General features: G+C 46.9%; 1 protein-coding gene across 6 annotated transcripts in view; it reads left to right on the plus strand.

Moving 5' to 3' along the window:
* Window positions 1-916: 916 nt before the first annotated feature.
* LOC140200596 (uncharacterized) overlaps window positions 917-21,732 on the plus strand; it is a 98,768-nt gene continuing 77,952 nt past the window's right edge. For 5 of the 6 annotated variants that reach the window (XM_072264134.1, XM_072264139.1, XM_072264137.1 and 2 more), the window contains exon 1: window positions 917-1,082. The gene's annotated coding sequence lies outside the window, so the exon portion shown is untranslated. The remainder of the gene's footprint in view (window positions 1,083-21,732) is intronic. The other variant, XM_072264140.1, reaches the window with a different exon arrangement.

The following is a 21,732-nucleotide window of genomic DNA, read 5'->3' on the forward strand; positions in this document are numbered from 1 at the left end:
CCAAGGGGAAAGACGGGCTGATCCCACTGTTGGTGTGGGAGATACGGTCTCACTAGAGAGGTTAAGGCACTCATGAGCAACCAACGAAAGTTAAAACCCTTCAGCTACCAGCTGGTAACCTGGCCAAGACACAGAGCGATGACTAACTTCAAGACAAGTTCTCGCTCGTCCCCTCTCACCACTGTAAAGGTTTGAGCTCTTCAAACCTTGTAACCCAAACATTTTAAAACTCTGAGGTCATTTGCTTTCTTCTCTAACAAAGACATATTCAGCAGAGAAGATATGATCATGGACTGTCTGTCCCACTCCAATCAGGTGGGCCACCCCAGGACCACCAGACTCAAAAATAGTGACTTTCCCTCAGCAGTAAGGCTGACCAACACCTCCACCCACTAACCCAGCCCTCCACTACTTTATCATTTCATGTCAGAGTCACCTTCTGAACCTAGTGTCACTTTATGGACATACAATCTATGTGTATAAGATATCATGTATTCATATTTATTGTGTTTTTCTATTATTATTGCAATCTTCATCTTATTGTGTTTTTGTGCTCCATTAAATCTGGAGCAACAATTATTTCAACTCCTTCATCCTGTGCACTGGAAATTACATTAAACTATCTTGAATGTGGATCTAAAAATTCTGAGTTCTTTTTGGCTCTCCTCTCTAAGAAAGATATTTTCGAGAGAGAGAAAGAAAGAGGAGAGAGGGGCAAGAGAGACAGAGAGAGAAAGAGGGAGGGGGAGAGGGAGAGAGAGAAGGAGAGAGAGAGCGAGAGAGTCAGAGAGAGCGAGAGGTGTCAGCAACCCTACGGCAGCTGTAACTAGTTTGGATTTTTTTAACCCCAGTTGGACTGCTAACTAGGTCAACAAAGGAAATAGTGTTTCAGATTCACCTCCCTCCCCTCCGCACTCTCCTCCCCGCCTGTGTAAGTGGCAGCGAAGAGGGAGAGACAGACTTACCGCTAACAGAAGCCACACATCTGTCTGTCTGTCTGGCTGTCTGTCTCTCTCTCTCACCCACTCACTCACTTTCTGTGTCTCGGCTCCGAGCTACACGGCCCCTTTGGAACCGACCAGGTAGGATGTCAGCGGTGCGTACGGAGCGGGTTCGCAGGCAGAAACCGGGCTGGAAACAGCGGGGGAGGCGCGCTGGCGAGGACAGGGCGAGCCCCGGCTCGACACAGAACGCGCAAACTGCTGGGGGAACTCGGCAGGTCGGGCAGCATCCCTGGAGGGGGAATAAACAGTGCCGAGACCCTTCGTCAGGCCCACATAGTCAGCAACACAAGAGTCCGATCGCGGCTTTCGGCCCGACACACCCATGCTGCCCCTCAAATACCTTGCAGCCGCGAGCGGGGCTCGCCCGAGAATTATTTACCTGTTCGGGGCCAGAATATGCAGACGATACGATACAAACAGAGGGACAGATGGGCGAGGAGACGGGGGAGGGGGGAGGGTGGGATGGGGGTGAGGGTTGAGGTGTCTAGCGCAAGGAGGTCGGTGAGGTAAGGAGACCGGGTAATCTTTCTCAGAGGAGATAATCAGAATCGGGTTTAATATCAAGAGGAAGACATGTCCTGGGTGATGGGGGTCCTTAATGATGGATTTTTTTGAGGCACCGCCTTGATTGCCCATGATGGAGCTGACAGAGTTTACAACTTTCTGAAGCTTTTTCTGATCCTGAGCAGTGGCCCCTCCGTACCAGACGGCGAGTCCGTGTACCTCCACGGTTACTGCCTGACCCGCTGAGTTCCTCGGCGTCTCTGCGTTTCTCCGGAGACCCACCCTCTCTGTCTCTCCTGTCTCCTCTGTCCACTGAGTGACCTCTCTGCCGTTCGACCAGGGTCCAGGCGAGGTTCACGAGAATGATCCCGGGAATAAAAGGGTTAAAGATAGATGGAGGGGCCGGTAGTGCTGAGGAAACGGAGAGTCTGTAGAGAGACTTGGATCGATTGGGAGAATGGGCAAAGAATTGGCAAATGAAATACAATGTTGGAAAGTGTGTGGTTATGCACTTTGGCAGAAGAAATAAATGGGCAGACTAATATTTAAATGGGGAGAGAATTCAAAGTTCTGAGATGCAACAGGACTTGGGAGTCCTTGTACAGGATACCCTTAAGGTTAACCTCCAGGTTGAGTCGGTAGTGAAGAAGGCGAATGCAATGTTGGCATTCATTTCTAGAGTATATGAGCAGGGATGTGATGTTGAGGCTCTATAAGGCGCTGGTGAGACCTCACTTGGAGTACTGTGGGCAGTTTTGGTCTCCTTATTTAAGAAAGGATGTGCTGACGTTGGAGAGGGTACCAAGAAGATTCACTAGAATGATTCTGGGAATGAGAGGGTTAACATATGAGGAACGTTTCTCCACTCTTGGACTGTATTCCTTGGAGTTTAGAAGAATTGAGGGGAGACCTTATAGAAACATTTCAAATGTTGAAAGGCATGGACAGAGTGAATATGGCAAAGTTGTTTCCCATGATGGGGGAGTCTAGTACGACAGGGCATGACTTAAGGATTGAAGGGCGCCCATTCGGAACAGAAATGCGAAGAAATTTTTTTAGCCAGAGGGTGGTGAATCTATGGAATTTGTTGCCACGGGCAGCAGTGGAGGCCAAGTCATTGGGTGTATTTAAGGCAGAGATTGATAGGTACCTGAGCAGCCAGGGCTTCAAAGGATATGGTGAGAAGGCGGGGGAGTGGAACTAAATGGGAGAATGGATCAGCTCATGATAAAATGGTGGAGCAGTCTCGTTGGGCCGAATGGCTGACTTCTGCTTTGTCTTATGGTCTTATGGTCTAACGTATGAGGGACGTTTGGTGGCTCTCGCTGGAGCTTAGGGGAAAGGGTGGAGCATATTATTGAAACATATTGGATGAAAGTGGTGGGGCGGGGTGATGTCAGAGGGAGGTTTTTGAAACACCAGGGGTGGTGGTTGAGGCAGATACATTCCGGACATTTAAGAGACTCTTAGATAGGTGCATGGATGACAGGAAAAATGAAGGGCTATGTGGGAGGGGAGGGGAGGGGAGGGGGGAGGGTTAGATTGATCCTGGAGTAGGTTAAAAAGCGCCCCCCTCCTCCATTTCTAACCAATTTTTACAGCCGCCACATTGGGAGTGTCCTGACCAACTGCATCACGGGTACAGAAATTGTTGGGCATCTGACAAAGGATAATGAGGACTCCTGAGGGGATCCTCAGGGTCTCTCTTCCACCTATCAGAGATATTTATCCAGAGAGTTGTGTCCAGAGGGCACTTAACATTGTCAATGATCCTTCCCATATGTCCAACAATCTCTTTGACCCCCAACCATCAGGCAGAAGGTACTGTAGCATTAGGAGAAGGATTGTAGGATGGGAAACAGCTTCTTCACCCAGGCTGTGAGACTATAAACTCCCTGCCACCACCCAGGTCTCATCAAGTATGAAGCACCAGTAGCATTATACTGTTTACTTTTTAACTTGTATGGTAAATGCACCTTATTATTTGTTAATTTACTTGTGGTAATACTACTTTGTGTTATGTGTGTGAGTCAAATATGCTGTGTTGTGTACCCTAGTCCAGAGGAACATTGTTTCATTTGGTGGTATACATGTGTAGAGTTGTGTGTGGGTTATACGTACTGTGTTGTGCAGTGCACCTTGGTCCAGAAGGAATTGTTTTGTTTAGCCACATACATATGTACGGTTGAATGACGATAAACTTGAACTTGAAAAGGATTGGATGTGAGAGGAAATCGGGAAATAACACGAGGAGGCATAATTGTAAAGTAATTGGTGGAAAGTATAGGGGGGATGTCCGAGGTAGGGATTTTCACACAGGGAGTTTTGGATGTGTAAGACAGACTGCCAGGGGTGGTGGTCGAGGCAGGTACATTGTGGGAAATAAGAAACTCTTAGATGGGCAGGTGGATGATAGAAAAATGGAAGGCTATGTGGGAGTGAAGGGTTAGATTAATCTTGGAGATTAAAAGGCTGGCACAGCATTGTGGGCTGAAGGGCCTGTACTGTGCTGTAGTGTTCTGTGTTTATTCATATTTTTAAAAAATATATATGCATTGGGACATTAAGGAGATTAGATACATTAAGGACATTTAAGAAACTCTTAGATAAGCAGTGGGATGATAGGAAAATGGAGGGTTATGGGCTGTGTAGGAGGAAGGGTTAGATTGTTCGTAGAATATGTATATAGGTCAGTACAACATTGTGGGCTGAAGGGCCTGTACTGTGCTGTACTGTCCTATGTTCTATAACTCGGGATTTGCAGTCTCCTTTCTTCCCTGCCTGTTGAACCCCAGAATAAACTGCTTCCTCCTCTCCCTCCATTCCTGTCTGACCTCTGTCTACACACTGCTCTGTGATCAGGTACAGACTGACCCACAGATGGGAAGAGGAAGCAGGAGAGATAAAAATCACTCATTTTCCATCTGTTTTCTGTTATCTGAAAAGATCTGAGTGATCATTCTGACTCCGTAAAACTCTTTTCGGCTGTAAGTCAAAGCCAAGGGTAAATTTCACTGATTCATAGGGGTGTCTGTACAGACGTGTTGGGTCACATCTGCCGTGTGAACTCAGCCAAGTTTGCAAAGTGTGGTTTGGGACATCTCTGTCGCTTGAAGCAAAATTTGGTTTCACCTATCCCAGGATTATTCCATGCTGCCTCCGAGAAAGAAACTTGGTCTCCCAGCCTTGTTATCATGATTGTTTAATGTTATTTCCAATACACAAGTGTAAAGGAGAACAAAAAATTTGCTTCTCCAGATCTGATACAGCACAAAAAACACAAAATAAAAGCGCATTAACTAAAACAACACAACAAATACAGATGCATTAGATAGTTTAAATACATAGATTAATTGTACTACATGTCCATAAAGTAAGAGTGGGCACAGGAGTGTCTGTACATAAGGTGACTGACAGGAAATGATAAAGCAGTGGTGGTTGGGGGCGTGGAGGGGTGGGTTAGTGGGTGGAGGTGTTGATCAGCCTTACTGCTTGGGGAAAGTCACTGTTTTTGAGTCTGGTGGTCCTGGTGTGGATGCTACGTAGCCTCCTCCCTGATGGGAGTGGGACAAACAGTCCATGAGCAGGGTGGGTGGGATCCTTCATGACGTTACTGGCCCCTTTCCGGCACCTCTCTGTATATATGTCCATGGTGGGTAGACTGGTGTCGGAGATGCTTGGGCAGTTTTGACCACCCGTTGTCGAGCCTTCCTGTCCGCCATAGCATAGTTTCTGTACCTAGCAGTGATGCAGCTTGTTACAATGCTCTCTGCTGCATATCTGTAGAGTAACATGAGCATAGATATGTATAGTCCAGCTCTCTTCAGCCTCCTCAGAAAGTGGAGGCATTAATGACCTTTCTTGATTGTGTAGGATGTGTTCTGGGACCATGAGAGGTTGTGCGAGATGAGCACCCCCAGAGTTTGAAACTGCTTGCAGTTCTACTGCTGTGCCGCTGATGTCAATTGGGGTGTGAGTTCTCCTGAAGTCGATAACTATCTCCTTTGTCTTGTTGACATTAAGGAAAAGATTATTTGCCCGGCAAGAGTTTGTAATACTGACTCTCTCGTGGGTCAGATTTTTATAACCTCAGAGACGCAGAAAAAAGCAGATGCTGGAATCTGAAGCAAAATAAGGTGAACTGCTGGAGGAACCCAGCTCACAGCGTTCCCGAGGCAGGTTTCCATCCTGAAATCGTGAGCGAATTCGCAACGTTCCCGAGGCAGGTTTCCACCCTGAAATCCTGACCAGCTCACAGCGTTCCCGAGGCAGGTTTCCATCCTGAAATCCTGACCAGATCACAGCGTTCCCGAGGCAGGTTTCCATCCTGAAATCCTGACCAGATCACAGCATTCCCGAGGCAGGTTTCCATCCTGAAATCCTGACCAGATCACAGTGATCCTGAGTCAGGTTTCCATCCTGAAACCCTGACCAGATCACAGTGATCCCGAGGCAAGTTTCCATCCTGAAATCCTGACCAGCTCACAGCGTTCCCGAGGCAGGTTTCCATCCTGAAATCCTGACCAGATCACAGCGTTCCCGAGGCAGGTTTCCATCCTGAAATCCTGACCAGATCACAGTGATCCTGAGTCAGGTTTCCATCCTGAAACCCTGACCAGATCACAGTGATCCCGAGGCAAATTTCCATCCTGAAATCCTGACCAACTCACAGCGTTCCCGAGGCAGATTTCCATCCTGAAATCCTGATGCAGATCAGAGTATTCCTAGGGCCAGGTTTCCATCCTGAAATCCTTTCACCTCCCTTTGTCTCCATATGTAGAACAGTACAGCATATGAAAGACCTTTCTGCCACAAAGCCCAACTAACTAAACCAACAACTCCTAATTAAATACAACACAGATACACTTATTTTTTTTTATCATGTGTACATCCAAATCCAATCAGATTTAACAGTATTGGTGTACATCATGAAATTTATTGTTTTGTGGCAGCAGTAAATTGCAGTACATAATTTCAAAGCTATATGTTACTAGATGTTATATATTATATATTATAAAACTATAAATTACTAAAAATGAGAAATAAATATATAAAGGAAATTAATTAAATAGTGTGAACAGAGAGCAAATAAAGGTAAAGAATAGTGAGGAAGTGTTCATGGGTTCATTTTCCACTCAGAAATCTGATAGCAGAGGGGAAGAAGCTGTTCCTGAAACATTGAGTGTGTGTGTTCAGCTCCTGTACCTCCTCCCTGATGGTAGCAATGACAGGAGAACATGTCCTGGGTGATTAGAACAGTGAGATGTGTCATTTGTGTCAGGAACCAACACAACCCAAGTGTGTGCTGGGGGCAGCCCACAAGTGTCGCCACACATTCTGGTGCCAACACAGCGTGCCCACAGTGTTCAGCAGAACACAACAAGCAACAATATCAGCCCTGATCCTCCCTCCCACCTGCTCACCCTCGTGCCTACCAAGTCTTCTAATGATTATGAGTTGCTGAGGGGTAGAGATAAGGTGATTGGTATCTGTCTTTTCTCCTGGAGAGCTGAGTCTAATATGAATTGCTGTACAAGCCCTCACGTCCTTGGGGCAGAGGGATGGTTGAGGGTTTGGGTCGATACCTTGCATCACAGATTCTACACAAGGGCTGACAGGCAGTTCACAAGGCGCCACCAGGAAATGCCAGGACTCAACGTGCAAAGGACAACAAACTGTGTAAAAACAAAGGAAAAAAAGAAATAATAATAATAAATACACAATAAATATCAAGAACATGAGATGAAGAGTCCTTGACAGTGAGTCCATAGGCTGTGGGAACAGTTCAGTGTCGGGGTGAGTGAAATTATCCCCTTTGGTTCAAGAGCCTGATGGTTGAGGGATAATAACTGTTTCTAAACCTGGCGATGTGAGTCCTGAGGCTCCTGTACCTTCTTCCTGATGGCAGCAGTGAGAAGAGAGCATGGCCTGGGTGGTGAGGTGTCTTTGATGATGGATGCTGCTTTCCTGTGACAACACTCCATGTAGATGTGCTCAGTGGCGGAGGGGGCTTTACCCGTGATGGACTGGGACGTTTCAGGTCCTGATGCAGGGTCTCAGCTGTTCCTATCACTTCTTCTCCCTCCCTAGATCCTGCTCGACCTGCTGAGGTCTTCCAGTAGTCTGATTTTTGCTCATAATTCCAGCATCTGAAATCTTTTATGTCCCCTGTGGAGATGGTGAATACTTGTCACTTTGGTGACTTGACTTCAGAATCAGAATCAGGTTCATTATCACTGACATATGTCATGAGATATATTTTGTGGCAGTAGTGCAGTGCAATACATAAAATATTACTATAAGTTCCAAAATAAATAAATAGTGCAAAAGACAAGCAGCGAGGTAGTGTTGATGGGTTAATTGTCCAACCAGAAATCTGATGGAGAGAAAGAAACTTTGAGTGTGGGTCTTCAGGCTCCTGTACCTCCCCCCTGACGGTAACAATGAGAAAAGGACATGTCCTGTGGGCTTGGGTTAATACGACCAAAGAACAAGACTATTAGAGGGAATGGGGACATGGGAACAGATTCTGTCAGGGGATTCCGGTTGGCCTTCGGTTCTAGAAGATAGCTTACCAGGGCAACCAGGGAGGGACGTTAAATTTCAGCCTTACAAGAGAAGTCTGTGTAAACACGAGGAATTCTGCAGATGCTGGAACTTCAGACAACACACATCAAAGTTCCTGGAGAAGTCTGTGTCCTGGGGGGGGCAGAGGAGAAAGGAACAGGGAGGTTATTGTGGTTCAAGCAAATGGGAACAATTAAGACCTCCCCATCAGGACGGCACGCGGAATAAAACTTTTTCACTAGATCTCAGTATGCGTGACAATGTTAATCCAGTAATAATATCCCGACAATCTCCATCAGCTCAGACGCAGAATCAGGTTTATTATTGCTGACAGATGTCATGAAATGTGTTGCTTTGTAGCAACGGTGCAGTGCAAGGACATGAAATGATTATAAATGACTAAATTAACAGCACAAAAAAGAGTACACCATGTTTTTTTTCTACAACACTCCTGTATCTCCTCCCTGTTGACAAAACAAGAAGGGGCATGTCCTGGATGGTGAAGGTCCTCCAGGATGCACGCCCCTTCCTGAGGCACTGCTGCTTGAAGATGTCCTCGATGCTGGGGGGGCTTCTGGCTGTGATGGAGGTGGCTGAGACTACAGCCCTTCTGATCCTGTGCAGTGGGGGCAGACCTATCCAAAGCCTGGCACAGACCTGGGCTGCTTCTGCTGAGGGTCACAAATGGAATTGAAAAGACAAGGCTTAGCTTTATTTGTCACACGTACATGGAAACATACAGCAAAATGCGTCAGTTGTGTCAATAACCAACACAGACCAAGGATGTGCTGGGGGGCCAACACACGGTACCATGCCCACAACTTACTAACTAACCCTAACCTAACCAACACACGGTACCATGCCCACAACTTACGCCTTTGGAATCCAGAGAACTCAGTGGAAACCCAAATGGCCACACAGTGAACGGGCAAACTCAACAGACAGCAGCAAATGCAATCCAGGGGCTCTGAACTCTGCCATGGACGGTCCCAAGCCCGGCTGCAAGAGGAGGAGGGCTGGCCCAGAGCTACAAGAAGCTCCCAAGACCCCATCCCCGAGAGAGGAAGGATCTTGGATGGGCTACAACTGCAAAGACTAGCCTAACACAGAGGACTCTGGCAAGCTGCTGTCGGTGGTTGACACCCCAGTGTGGGTGATAGGCTTAAGTAAGAAAAGGCTTTTAGTTAGGGCTCAGCAATTCTGTTTCAATGGTCTGATCGAATCCACGTTTCGATCACTTAAGGTCCCCATCGCCTGGGCCATGCCCTTGTCTCATTGCTACCATCAGAGAGCCTGAAGACCAACACTCAATAATTCAGGGACAGCTTCTTCTCCTCAGCCACCAGATTTCTGAATGATCCATGAACCGCCGCACTATCATGCCACTCTCGATACATCCAGATCAAATGCTTTCTATGCTGCATCAGTAAAAATTGTAAGGGTCGATGGCGACACGTCAAATCTCTTCAGCCTCGTGAGGTCCTAGTGAGATTTCCTGGTCATGATATCTATGTAGTCGGGCCAGGGCAGGCTATTGGTGATGTTGACAACTAAGACCTTTAAGCCCTCTTACCTTTTGGTCTAGCACCACTGCTGTAAACATTTTCAAAAGATGGAGAGCATTCTGACTGGTTGGATCACAGGCTGGTATGGAGACTTTGACAAACAGGCAACTCCATCTCCTCCATCGAGGACATCTTCAATGCCTCCTGGAGGGGGCATCCATTATTAAGGATCCACACCACCTGGGCTGTGCCCTCTTCTTGTTACTCCTTTTCGGGGAGGAGATGCAGGAGCCTGGACATCAGCCAATGTCCCACCTCTGGCCTTGCGTGGAAGGAAGGGCACTGACCAAGAGGCCGAAGGTGGTCAGGGGCTGAACTCTGCCCTGAGGCAGTCTGTCAGTGATGTCCTGTGGTTGGGATGATTGACCTCCATTAACTACTGTACACTGGAGTGTGCTCCCTTCAATGGCATTAAACTCATTGGTAAATTGTTAAATTTGTTTATTATTGTTACATATACTAAGGAAAAAGAATGTTTTGATTAGTACCATTTTGTTACCACAATGTACTGAGGTTTGTTCATTATCTGCTGTGTTATATGACATGGGCGATCAGGGCCTTGACCATCATTGTTCTTGGCAAATTTTTCTACAGAAGTGGTTTGCTACTGCCTACTTCTGGGCAGTGTCTTTACAAACCATTATCAATACTCTTCAGAGATTGTCTGCCTGGCGCCAGTGGTCGCATAACCAAGGCTTGTGATCTGCACCAGCTGCTCATACGACCATCCACCACCTGCTCCCATGGCTTCACGTGGTGTTGAATGGGGGGGGGGGATTCGGGGGGGGTGCTAAGCAGGTGTTACACCCCAAGGGTGACCTGCAGGCTAGGGGAGGAAAGGCATGCTTTACACCTCCTTTGGTAGAGACGTATCTCCACCCCGGAAGAACAAGGTAAAACCGCAACAGGAGTGCAGATGAAAGTGTTACAGACAGAGAAAGTGCAGTGGGGAGAGAGCACAGACTAGGATCAGAATTCTGAGAATGTATAGACCCCTAACCGTGCACAAAACAGGATTCAATGTCAGCTTGGAGAGTAAACTGGTCAATTAGTTTATTAATATCACATGTACCGATGTTCTTTGTTTGTACGTCATCCATACAGATCAGATCATTACACAATGCATTGAGGTAGAACAAGGGAAAACAATAACAGAATGCAGAATAAAGTGTTACAGTTACAGACAAAGTGCAGAGCAGGCAGACAATAAGGTCATAACAAGGTAGATTGTGAGGTCAAGAGCCTATCTTGTTGTACTAGGGAACTATTCAATAGTCTGATAACAGTGGGGTAGAAGCTGTCCTTGGGCCTGGTGGGATGTGCTTTCAGGCTTTTGTAGCTTCTGCCCGATGGGAGAGAGGGGAAGGGAGAATGTCTGGGGAGGGTGGGGTCTTTGATTCTGCTGGCTGCTTTACTGAGGCACTGAGAAGTGTAGACAGAGTCCATGGAGGGGAGACTGGTTTCCGTGATGTGCTGAGCTGTGTCCACAACTCTCTGCAGTTCCTTGCAGTCACAGGAAAAGCAGTTGCCAAATCAAGCCATGGTATCTCTGGATAGGATGCTCTCTATGGTGCATCAATACAAATTGGTGAGGGTCGAGGAGGACATACCAGATTTCTTTAGCCTCCCGAGGAAGCAGAGTAGGTGAGCCTTCTTGGCGAGGTGTCTATAGGGTTGGACGAGGCAGGACTATCATTGATGTCATTCCACTGCGATGCATCCAGTTGGGATGTCTTCCATGATAACCTGTAGTCAGTTTGATTTTATTCTGCTTATTTTTGATCAGGAATTACCTTGGCCACATATCTGGTAGATACAGATGTTGTAACTGAACTGGAACAGCTTGGTTAGAAACACAATTACTTCTTCAGTTCGGCTCCTGACTACCACAGGGATGTTGTCTCCACCTATCAGAAGGCCCTCCATTGGTTGGGGTCGACAATGAACATGGACATTGCTTCCCTGCTGTCTACGAGATACGCAAACCAGTGAACATGCCAGGGCAGTGCGATATGAAGGCGAGGAGCTGCACTTGGTCGTCAGAGGCTAGTTGAGACACACGCCATTGGGAGCATTTAATAGGCAGTGGGAGTGTATCTCCGCTAGCTCCCCTGGCTAAGGGACCTACATTGCAATACATAGTCATTTAAAACCTCTCCACTGTAGCCTTTAATCTCGGCAGTTTCACCATCTCACACAGAGCGAGTCAAAGTGTCTGGAGACTGCCGTCTGTGGCAGCAGGGAATCTCAAGATGTGGTTCATCCAGTAGATGCTTCTGGCAGAACGGGATTGCGAAAGGTTCAATCTTCAAGAACTGCGCCCATCCCTCCTGAGCGCATTAAACTAATTCTTGCAGATCCAGTCTGAGTCTTCCCATCAGAACAAAGGATAACAGGCAGAGGCAAGTTATATTCTGTACTTAATTTGGAGTTGCAATTTAGGCATGTCTGCCAATGCCCGTGTTTATTAACCATGCCCAGATGCCTCGAGAAGGTGGTGCGGAGATATCTTATAAATATCTCTTAAACCTAAACAACCTTCCACAAAAAATAATTGGCTTCTTGTATCTTTTACAATTGATTTTAAAGTTCTCTTACTTGTTTTTAATAGTCTGGAACTGGGGCACATCACAGAATCATTTTTTGTTTTGTAATCCTGCTGAAGCTCTCCAGAATTCTTCTGCCAGTCTCTTAAATTTAAACACTCTCCCTCAAAAGATGATGGTCAGCTCAGCTTTTCTGAACTACACTCCTAAAGTGTGGATTGCAATATCTAAAAGGGATGCAGATTCAGTTCTTAACTTCAAAGGCCAGCTCAAAACTTATTTATTTAACTTGGATTTTAATGAACATCTTTCTGATTTTTATTTTCATGTTTGCTCTTTGAACTACCTCATTTGCATGAAAAAAGCTCTCTGAAGTTACTATTATTATTATATTTTTTTCAGCTCATGCTGGTTAAACCTGAGATATAGGCATCCATTAATCTCATGAGACCATGGATTTGCGCCTTGGAAGGTTTCCAGGGCGCAGGCCTGGGCAAGGTTGTATGGAAGACCAGCAGTTGCCCATGGTGCAGGTCTCCCCTCTCCACACCACCGATGTTGTCCAAGGGAAGGGCATTAGGACCCATACAGCTTGGCACCGGTGTCGTCGCAGAGCAATGTGTGGTTAAGTGCCTTGCTCAAGGACACACGCGCCAGCACAAAACCTGAGATATTGCATAGCCAAGCACATCCATTGGTCCATTGCTATAGGGAATTTCAGACTACTCTAGTGGTGTTTAGTATTGTGGCTTTCTGGAGATTTACACAAATATTGCTGGTTGGTCTAGTTGTTTAATGCTATTGTGTAGTGACTTTGGGATGGTACCAGCTGTAGATATTACTATTGGGACAGTGTATACCCTCTTCATGTTCCGAAGTCTTTCAATTTCCTCTTTTAGTTCAGCATATTTCTGGTGTTTTTCACTTATTGATTTTGGTAAGTTATATGTGGTTGGAGTGGCAATATCCATTAAGTTTATTATTATTATTAATCCCCTCTGGCTATTCTAACCCTCATTTCACAGGGATGTTAAAACACAGACCGCAGGACGCAGCGTGTGGTACGTAGGACACAGAATGTAGAACGTGGAACATAGGACACAGAGTACAGCATGCCCACGAAGAGGGAGCATAAATCAGCCGTGGTGGAATGGAGGAGCAGACCCAATGGGCTGGATGGCCTCATTCTGCTCCTTTGCCTTATGATTTCATGGAAGGACAAGAATGACAAACTTTCAAAGAGCCAGGTTGTTGCCGATGTGGATACCAGTGAATTGGGTGCAGTTTGTAAACAGTACTGGGTGCAATTTGGAGCGGGACAGCGGAGTTATGAGCAAGATCCAGGTAACAAGAGGACAGGGCAGGTTACTGGAGAGACCAGCACTGTTAGCTGTCAATGAGCAATGAACGGTTACCTATGTAAGTCAGCGAGCAGAAAGCACAGAGAATTAGAAACTTGCAAACAACATAGAATAGTGCAGCACAGTACCAACCCTTCGGCCCACTATGTTGTGCCAGCCTTATAACTAACTCTAAGATCAATCTAACCCTTCCCTCCCACGTAATGCTCCATTTTCCTTTCATCCATGTGCCTATCTAAGAGTGTTCTAAATGTTTCTATTGTATCTGCCTCCACCACCGCCCCGGCAGCACGTTCCACACACCCACTATTCTCAGTGTAAACAATTCTACCTCTGACATTCCCCTGACACTTCCCTCCAAACACATTAAAATTATGCCCCCTGGTATTAGCCACTGCCATCCTGGGAAAAAGTCTTTTGTTGTCCACTTGAACTATACCTCTTAGCATCTTGTACTTCTCTATCAAGTCTCTTCTCACCCTCCTTTGTTCCAAAGAGAAAAGCCCTAGTTTGCTCAATTATTAGAACAGTTCAGTCATTAAAATGTGATGTGATTTATTGCAAAGCAGATTAGTGGAGAGATTGTGTCCAAATACCTTTTGATTGAGGTCATGTGTGACGTGCTCAGTAAGTTGCTGTGAAGAAATTAGAATTCCAGACCCAGAATGAGGCTGTTCAGCCCATTGTGCGGTGCTGGATCTTCGAGTATTGCCCCACACTATTGTCCGTAATGTGGTCAGTTGCTCATCCTCCCCACCCTATATCATCCTATCTGCAATGGTGCCCGCAGCTTACTCCCACTCTCTTTCCAAGGAGTGTTCTCACACCCTGTCGGCATCACTCCCGCATTGCTCTGCTCTTGTCCTTTCCCCTCTCCAGTGCTCCCAGTGATGTTAAACTCTCGCTGTCTCCTGATCAGGTTTCAAGGCAGATTGGAGTCAGGGAAACTTGTGGTTATACAGAGCTGGAATGAACTACTTCATGAGAGTGAAGAGTACAATCTGCTAAATCTATTTCCTTCGCGTGGGAGATGAGCATAATATGAATTTTGAAATATCCAAAATCATAACTTTGTTCAGGGAATTGAGTTTAAGAGCCATGAGGTAATGTTGCAGCTCTATAAAACTCTGGTTAGACCACACTTGGAGCATTGTGTTCAGTTCTGGTCGCCTCATTATAGGAAGGACATGGAAGATTTCGAGAGGGTGCAGAGGAGATTTACCAGGAGGCTGCCTGGATTAGAGAGTGTGTCTTATGAGGATAGTTTGAGTGAGCTCGGGCTTTTCTCTTGGGAGAGGAGGATGAGAGATGACTTGATAGAGCTATACAAGATGAGGGATAGATAACGTGGACATGCCGAAACTTTTTCCCAGGTTGGAAATGGCTAATACAAGGAGGCACAATTTTAAGGTGATTGGAGGAAAGTATTATTGGGGGGGGATGTTAGAGTTAGGTTTTTTTACACTGAGAGTGGTGGGTGTGTGGTAGAGGTAGATATGATAGGGATATTTAAGAGAGTCTTGGATAGGCGAATGGATGATGGAATAGTGAAGGGCTGTGTAGGAGGGATGGGTTAGAAGGTGGCATCCATCATGAAGGGCACTCCCCATCCAGAACATGGCCTTATCTCATTACTACCATCAGGGAGGAGCTTGTCCTGGATGGTGAGGGCTCTTCCTCCTTCTCGAGCTTGTCCTCGATGGTGGAGAGGCTCGTACCTGTGAGGGAATTGGATAAGTTTAGAACCCTCTGCAGCGTTTTCCAGTCCTGTGCACTGGTGGCGCAGTCAGTCAGACGGATCTCCACGGTACACCTGTAGAAATGTGCTCGAGTCCTTGGTGACTTACCAAATCTCCTCAAACTCCTAATGGCGGATAGCCACAGGCATGCCTTCATGATGGCACCGATATCTTGGACCTAGGGTGGACCTTCAAAGATGTTCAAGTTCAAGTTTAATTGTCATTCAACCATACATGAATGCAACCAAACAAAACAGTGTTCCTCCGGGGTCAAGGTGCAAAACACAGCACCAACAGTCATACACAGCACAAAGCACGTGTAAGAGAGCAGTAAGCATATACGATATCGGTAAAATACAGCCACACAATATATATATTGACACCCAGGAACATGAAAGTGCTCATCCTTTCCGCTGCTCATCCCTCAATGAGGACTGGTGTGTGTTTCCTCTCTTCCCCTTCCTGAAGTCCACAATCACTTCCTTGGTCTTGCTGACGATGTAAGTTCAGTTTATTCTCATTCAACCATCCACATGGATACCACCAAACGAAACAACGTTCCTCCGGACCAAGGTGCTCTACACACTACCTTGTAGGGGCCTATCAGCAGCATCAGCAGAACTCTGTGAACTAAATGAAAGTACAGAAGGGATAAGCGGAGCAGCCATTGTCAGGAGTAAGCCAGTGGCGAGAGTAGAAGCAACAGGCTTCGGCTCAGCAGGGGCTTCAGCGCGGAGGAGCTGTTGGTTCTGTGTAAAGTGTCTGATAAGGTTTCCTTTAAAGTTGCTGGTGGACGCAGCAGGCCAGGCAGCATCTCTAGGAAGAGGTACGGTTGACGTTTCGGGCCGAAACCCTTCATCAGGACTAACCTCGTACCCCATCCTTTATTTATTTATATACGCACATTCTTTTTCTCTCTCTCCTTTTTCTTCCTCTGTCCCTCTCACTATACCCCTTGCCCATCCTCTGGGTTCCCCCCCCTTTCTTTCTCCCTGGGCCTCCTGTCCCATGATCCTCTCATATCCCTTTTGCCAATCACCTGTCCAGCTCTTGGCTCCATCCCTCCCCCTCCTGTCTTCTCCTCTCATTTCGGATCTCTCCCTCCCCCTCCAACTTTCAAATCTCTTACTAGCTCTTCCTTCAGTTAGTCCTGACGAAGGGTCTTGGCCTGAAACGTCGACTGTACCTCTTCCTAGAGATGCTGCCTGGACTGCTGCGTTCACCAGCAGCTTTTATGTGTGTTGCTTGAAATTCCAGCATCTGCAGATTTCCTCGTGTTTAAGGTTTCCTTTTAGGTTTTTCCCCCCTCGCTTAATGTACCATTTAAATGGCTGTGGTGTGCTCTTCGTGCCGGATGTTGGAGAACTGGGAGACCCGGAGTCTCCTGGGGGACTACATCTACGTGAAGTTCATCTGACTGCAGCTCCTTGAAGACCGTGTTAGGGATCTGGAGCGGCAACTGGATGACGTTTGGCTTGTACAGGACAGTGAGGAGGTCTGCGATCAGAGTTACAGTGAAGTCGTCACCCTGAAGTTACAGGAGGCAAGTAGCTGGACGGCCGTCAGGAGAAATGAAAACAGGCAGTTAGGGAAGAGCCCCCCTGTGACCATTCCCCTCAGAAACAAGCATACCGCTTTGGGTACTTTTGTGGGGATGACCTCCCGGGGGAACGTCACGGCGACCGGGCTACAGACACTGATCACGGGTCCGTGGTGCAGAAGAGAAAGAGAGAGAAGAAGGGTGCGGTAGTGATAGGGGACTCGATAGTGAGAGGGACAGACAGGAAATTCTGTGGACATGAATGGGACAACCAGATAGTATGTTGCCTCCCAGGTGCCAGGGTCAGGGATATCTCAGATCGTGTCCACAGTATTTTGGAGAGGAAGGGAGAGCAACTGGATGTCTTGGTACATATTGGTACCAATGACATAGGAAGGAAAAGCAATGAAGTCCTGAAAAAAGAATTTAGATAGCTAGGTAGAAAGCTGAGAAGCAGGACATCCTGGGTAGTAATTTTTGGATTGCTGCCTGTGCCACGCTCCAGTGAGGGTAGAAACAGGATGATTTGGCAGATAAATGCGTGTCTGAGAAGCTGGTGCAGGGGGCAGAGCTTCAGGTTCTTGGATCATTGGGATCTTGTCTGAGGGAGGCATGACTTGTTCAAAAGTGACAGGTTGCACCTGAACCCGAGGGGGACCAATATTCTTGCGGGCAGGTTTGTTAGAGCTGTTGGGGAGGATTTAAGTTAATTTGGCAGGAGGGTTGGAACTGGAGTGAAGGGACTCAGGATAGGACAGATGGTAAAAAAGTAAAGATAGTGTGCGGTCAGACTGTTAGGAAGGGCAGGCAGGTGATGGGACTTAGTTGCAGCTAGGTATCAAAACATTAGGGATGCAGAATCAGAAAGGACAGCAAATACAGTACTCAAGGTGTTGCATCTAAATGCACGTAGCATAAGAAATAAGATGGATGATATAACCATATAACAATTACAGCACGGAAACAGGCCATCTCGGCCCTTCTAGTCCGTGCCGAACTCTTATCCTATCCTATTCCACCGACCTGCACTCAGCCCATAACCCTCCATTCCTTTCCTGTCCATATATCTATCCAATTTAACTTTAAACGACAACATAGGACCTGCCTCAACCACTTCTGCTGGAAGAAGCTACCACTCTGAGTAAAGAAGTTCCCCCTCATGTTACCTCTAAACTTTTGTCCTCTAATTCTCAACCCATGTCCTCTTGTTTGAATCTTCCCCACTCTCAATGGAAAAAGTCTAACCACGTCAACTCTATCAATCCCCCTCATAATTTTAAACACCTCTATCAAGTCTCCCCTCAACCTTCTACACTCCAAAGAATAAAGACCTAACTTGTTCAACCTTTCTCTATAATTTAGGAGATGAAACCCAGGCAACATCTTAGTAAACCTCCTCTCTACTCTCTCAATTTTATTGACATCTTTCCTATAATTTGGTGACCAGAACTGTACACAATACTCCAGATTTGGCCTTACCAATGCCTTATACAAATTCAACATTACATCCCAATGATCTTGTTGCAATATTACAGATTGCCAGGTATGATGTTGTGGCCGTCACTGAATTGTGACTGAAGGACGGCTGTAGTTGGGAGCTGAATGTCCGAGGTTACATGTTATATTGGAGGGATAGGAAGGTTGGCAGAGTGAATGGCGTGGCTCGGCTGGTAAAGAATGGCATCAAATACGTAGAAAGATGTGACATAGGACAAGATAGTACAAAGTCAGCATGCTTTCCTGCAGGGAAAATCCTGCCTGACAAATCTGTTGGAATTCTTTGAGGGGATTACAAGTAGGTTAGATAAAGGGGATGCAGTGGATTTTGTATATTTGGACTTTCAGAAGGCCTTTGACAAGGGGCTGCTTACCAAGTTAAGAGCCCACGGTATTGCAAGAAAGTTACTAACATGGTTAGAGCATTGGCTGATTGGTAGGAGGCGGCAAGTGGGAATAAAAGGATCGTTTTCTGGTTGGCTGCCAGTGACTAGTGGTGTTCCGCAGGGGTCGGCGTAGGGACCACTTCTTTTTATGCTGTAGATCAATTATTTAGATGATGGAATAGACGGCTTTGTTGCCACGTTTGCAGATGATACGAAGATTGGTGGAGGGGCAGGTCATGTTGAGGAAACAGGTAGGGTGCGGAAGGACTTAGACAGATTAGGAGAACAGGCAAGAAGGTGGCAAATGAAATGTAATGATGGAAAATGCATGGTCATGTACTTTGGTAGTAGAAATAAATGTGCAGACTATTTTTTCCAAGAGAAAATCCAAAAATCTGAGATGAAAAGGGACTTGCGAGTCCTTGTGTAGAACACCCTGAAGGTTAACTTGCAGGTTGAGATGGTGGTGAGGAAGGCAAATGCAATGTTAGCATTCATTTCAAGAGGTCTAGAAATGATGTGATGCTAAGGCTTTATAGGGCATGAGTGAGGCCTCATCTTGAGTATTGTGAACACGTTTTGGGCCCCTCATCTTAGAAAAGATGTGCTGGCATTGGAGAGGGTCCAGAAGAGGTTCACAGGGAGGATTCCAGGAATGAAAGGGTTATCATACGAGGAATGTTTGATGGCGCTGGGTCTGTACTTGCTGGAATTCAGAAGCATGAGGGGGGATCTCACGGAAACCTTTTGAATGTTGAAAGGCCGAGACAGAGTAGATGTGGAAAGGATGTTTCCCATGGTGGGGGAGTCTAGGACAAGAGAGCACAGCCTCAGGATAGAGGGGCACCCCTTCAAAACAGAGATGCAGAGAAATTTCTTTAGCCAAAGGGTGGTGAATTTGTGGAAGTTGTTGCCACATGCAGTTGTGGCGGCCAGGTCGTTGATTGTATTTAAGGCAAAGATTGACAGGTTCTTGATTGGACATGGCATCAAAGGCTACGGGGAGAAGGCCGGGAACTGGGGTTGAGGAGGAGGAGAAAAAGGATCAGCCATGATTGAATGTCGGAGCAGACACAATGGGCCAGATGGCCTAATTCTGCTGCTGTGTCTTATGATCTTACATATAACTCACATGTAATACATGAAGTTATATTACCACAAACAATTAACAAATAATAAAATATATTCAAGAATGCTGATATTTATCATGAGGTGCATAGTGTAAAGCTATTGCCGTGGTGACCTGGGTGGTGGCAGGGAGTTCAGTAGTCTCATGGACTGGGGGGAAGATGTTGTTTGCCATTTTAAGATTGAATGCTGGAGTTCCTTCCTTCAGTTATAACATCACCCACCTTGGCAGCAGATAAATACAAGTCAATCGAGAGCGAGATCAATGCATCCATTGACTGCTGCGTTCAGTGTCGGCGTTGATATAATGAGTGTGATACCTGTAACCTGATATAGATGATTGCAGGTTCCGTGTCACACGAGATTCTTGCAGATGCTGGAAACCCGGAGCAAAACGCAGACAAAATGCCGGAGGAACTCAGCAGGTCAGGCAGCATCAGTGGAGATGAATAAACAGGCGATGCTTCAGACTGAGACCCCTCTCGGGACTGTAGTTCAATCGGACTCTTTCAGTTTTATGTTTTTATATTCTGTGTTTTCATCTGTCCTTTCTTGTTGCATTTGTACCACTAGACTTTTCTTCCACATGAGGGGTGGGGTTTGATGTTCTTGTTGCTATTTGTGTGATTTGTGTTTTTTTTGCGGAGGGTGTTGTTGGTTTTTTCTGAACAGCTTCCAGGGTTTTCTTTGTTTGTGGCTGTTGGGAGAAGGCGGATCTCAGAGTTCTGTACTGTATACATACTTTGAGAATAAATGTACCCTGGGCCTTGAAAGGAAGCAGGAGGGAGCCAGAATAGGAAGGTGGAAGGAGTACAAGCTGGGAGGTGACAGGTGAGACCAGGTGAGGGGGAAGGGGGATGAAGTGAGACACTGGGAGGTGATAGACGAGACCAGGTGAGGGGGAAGGTGGGTGGGTGGGGAGAGGGATGAAGTGAGACACTGGGAGGTGATAGGTGAGACCAGGTGAGGGGGAAGGTGGGTGGGTGGGGGAGGGGGTTGAAGTGAGATACTGGGAGGTGACAGGTGAGACCAGGTGAGGGGGAAGGTGGGGGAGGGAGGGGGATGAAGTGAGACACTGATAGGTGAGACCAGGTGAGGGGGAAGGTGGGTGGGTCGGGGAGGGGGATGAAGTGAGACACTGGGAGGTGATAGGTGAGACCAGGTGAGGGGGAAGGTGGGTGGGGAGGGGGATGAAGTGAGACACTGGGAGGTGATAGGTGAGACCAAATGAGGGGGAAGGTGGGTGGGTGGGGGAGGGGGATGAAGTGAGACACTGGGAGGTGATAGGTGAGACCAGGTGAGGGGGAAGGTGGGTGGGTGGGAGAGGGGGATGAAGTGAGACACTGGGAGGTGATAGGTGAGACCAGGTGAGGGGGAAGGTAGGTGGGGGAGGGGGGATGAAGTGAGACACTGGGAGGTGATAGGTGAGACCAGGTGAGGGGGAAGGTGGGTGGGTGGGGGAGGGGGGATGAAGTGAGACACTGGGAGGTGATAGGTGAGACCAGGTGAGGGGGAAGGTGGGTGGGTGGGGGAGGGGGGAAGGCTATGAAGTTGAAGGCTAAAGTCAATGCATTGGGAGGTAGAATCTCCAAGCTCGAGTCTATGATTCTAGGGCCGTAGACTGGTTGTTGGAGGCCCAGATAGGGCTGTTCTGTGGCTGGAGATCTGTCTACGTGTGTGAGTGGGTGGGAAAGGGGTTGTTTCGCTGTTGGTGTTGTTTTGTTTGTGTTGATCTGCTGAACATTGTGAACAGGCTGTGCTGGCACCGGAATGTGTGGTGACACTTGTGGGCTGCCCCCAGCACATCTTTGTGTGTGTTGGTTGTTAACACAGATTACACATTTCACTGCATGTGCGAGAAATAAATGAATCTGAATCTGAGAAGTTGCAAATTG

The sequence above is a fragment of the Mobula birostris genome, chromosome 7 (genome assembly GCF_030028105.1).
Source record: "Mobula birostris isolate sMobBir1 chromosome 7, sMobBir1.hap1, whole genome shotgun sequence".
In the NCBI taxonomy this organism is placed as follows: Eukaryota; Metazoa; Chordata; class Chondrichthyes; order Myliobatiformes; family Myliobatidae; genus Mobula; species Mobula birostris.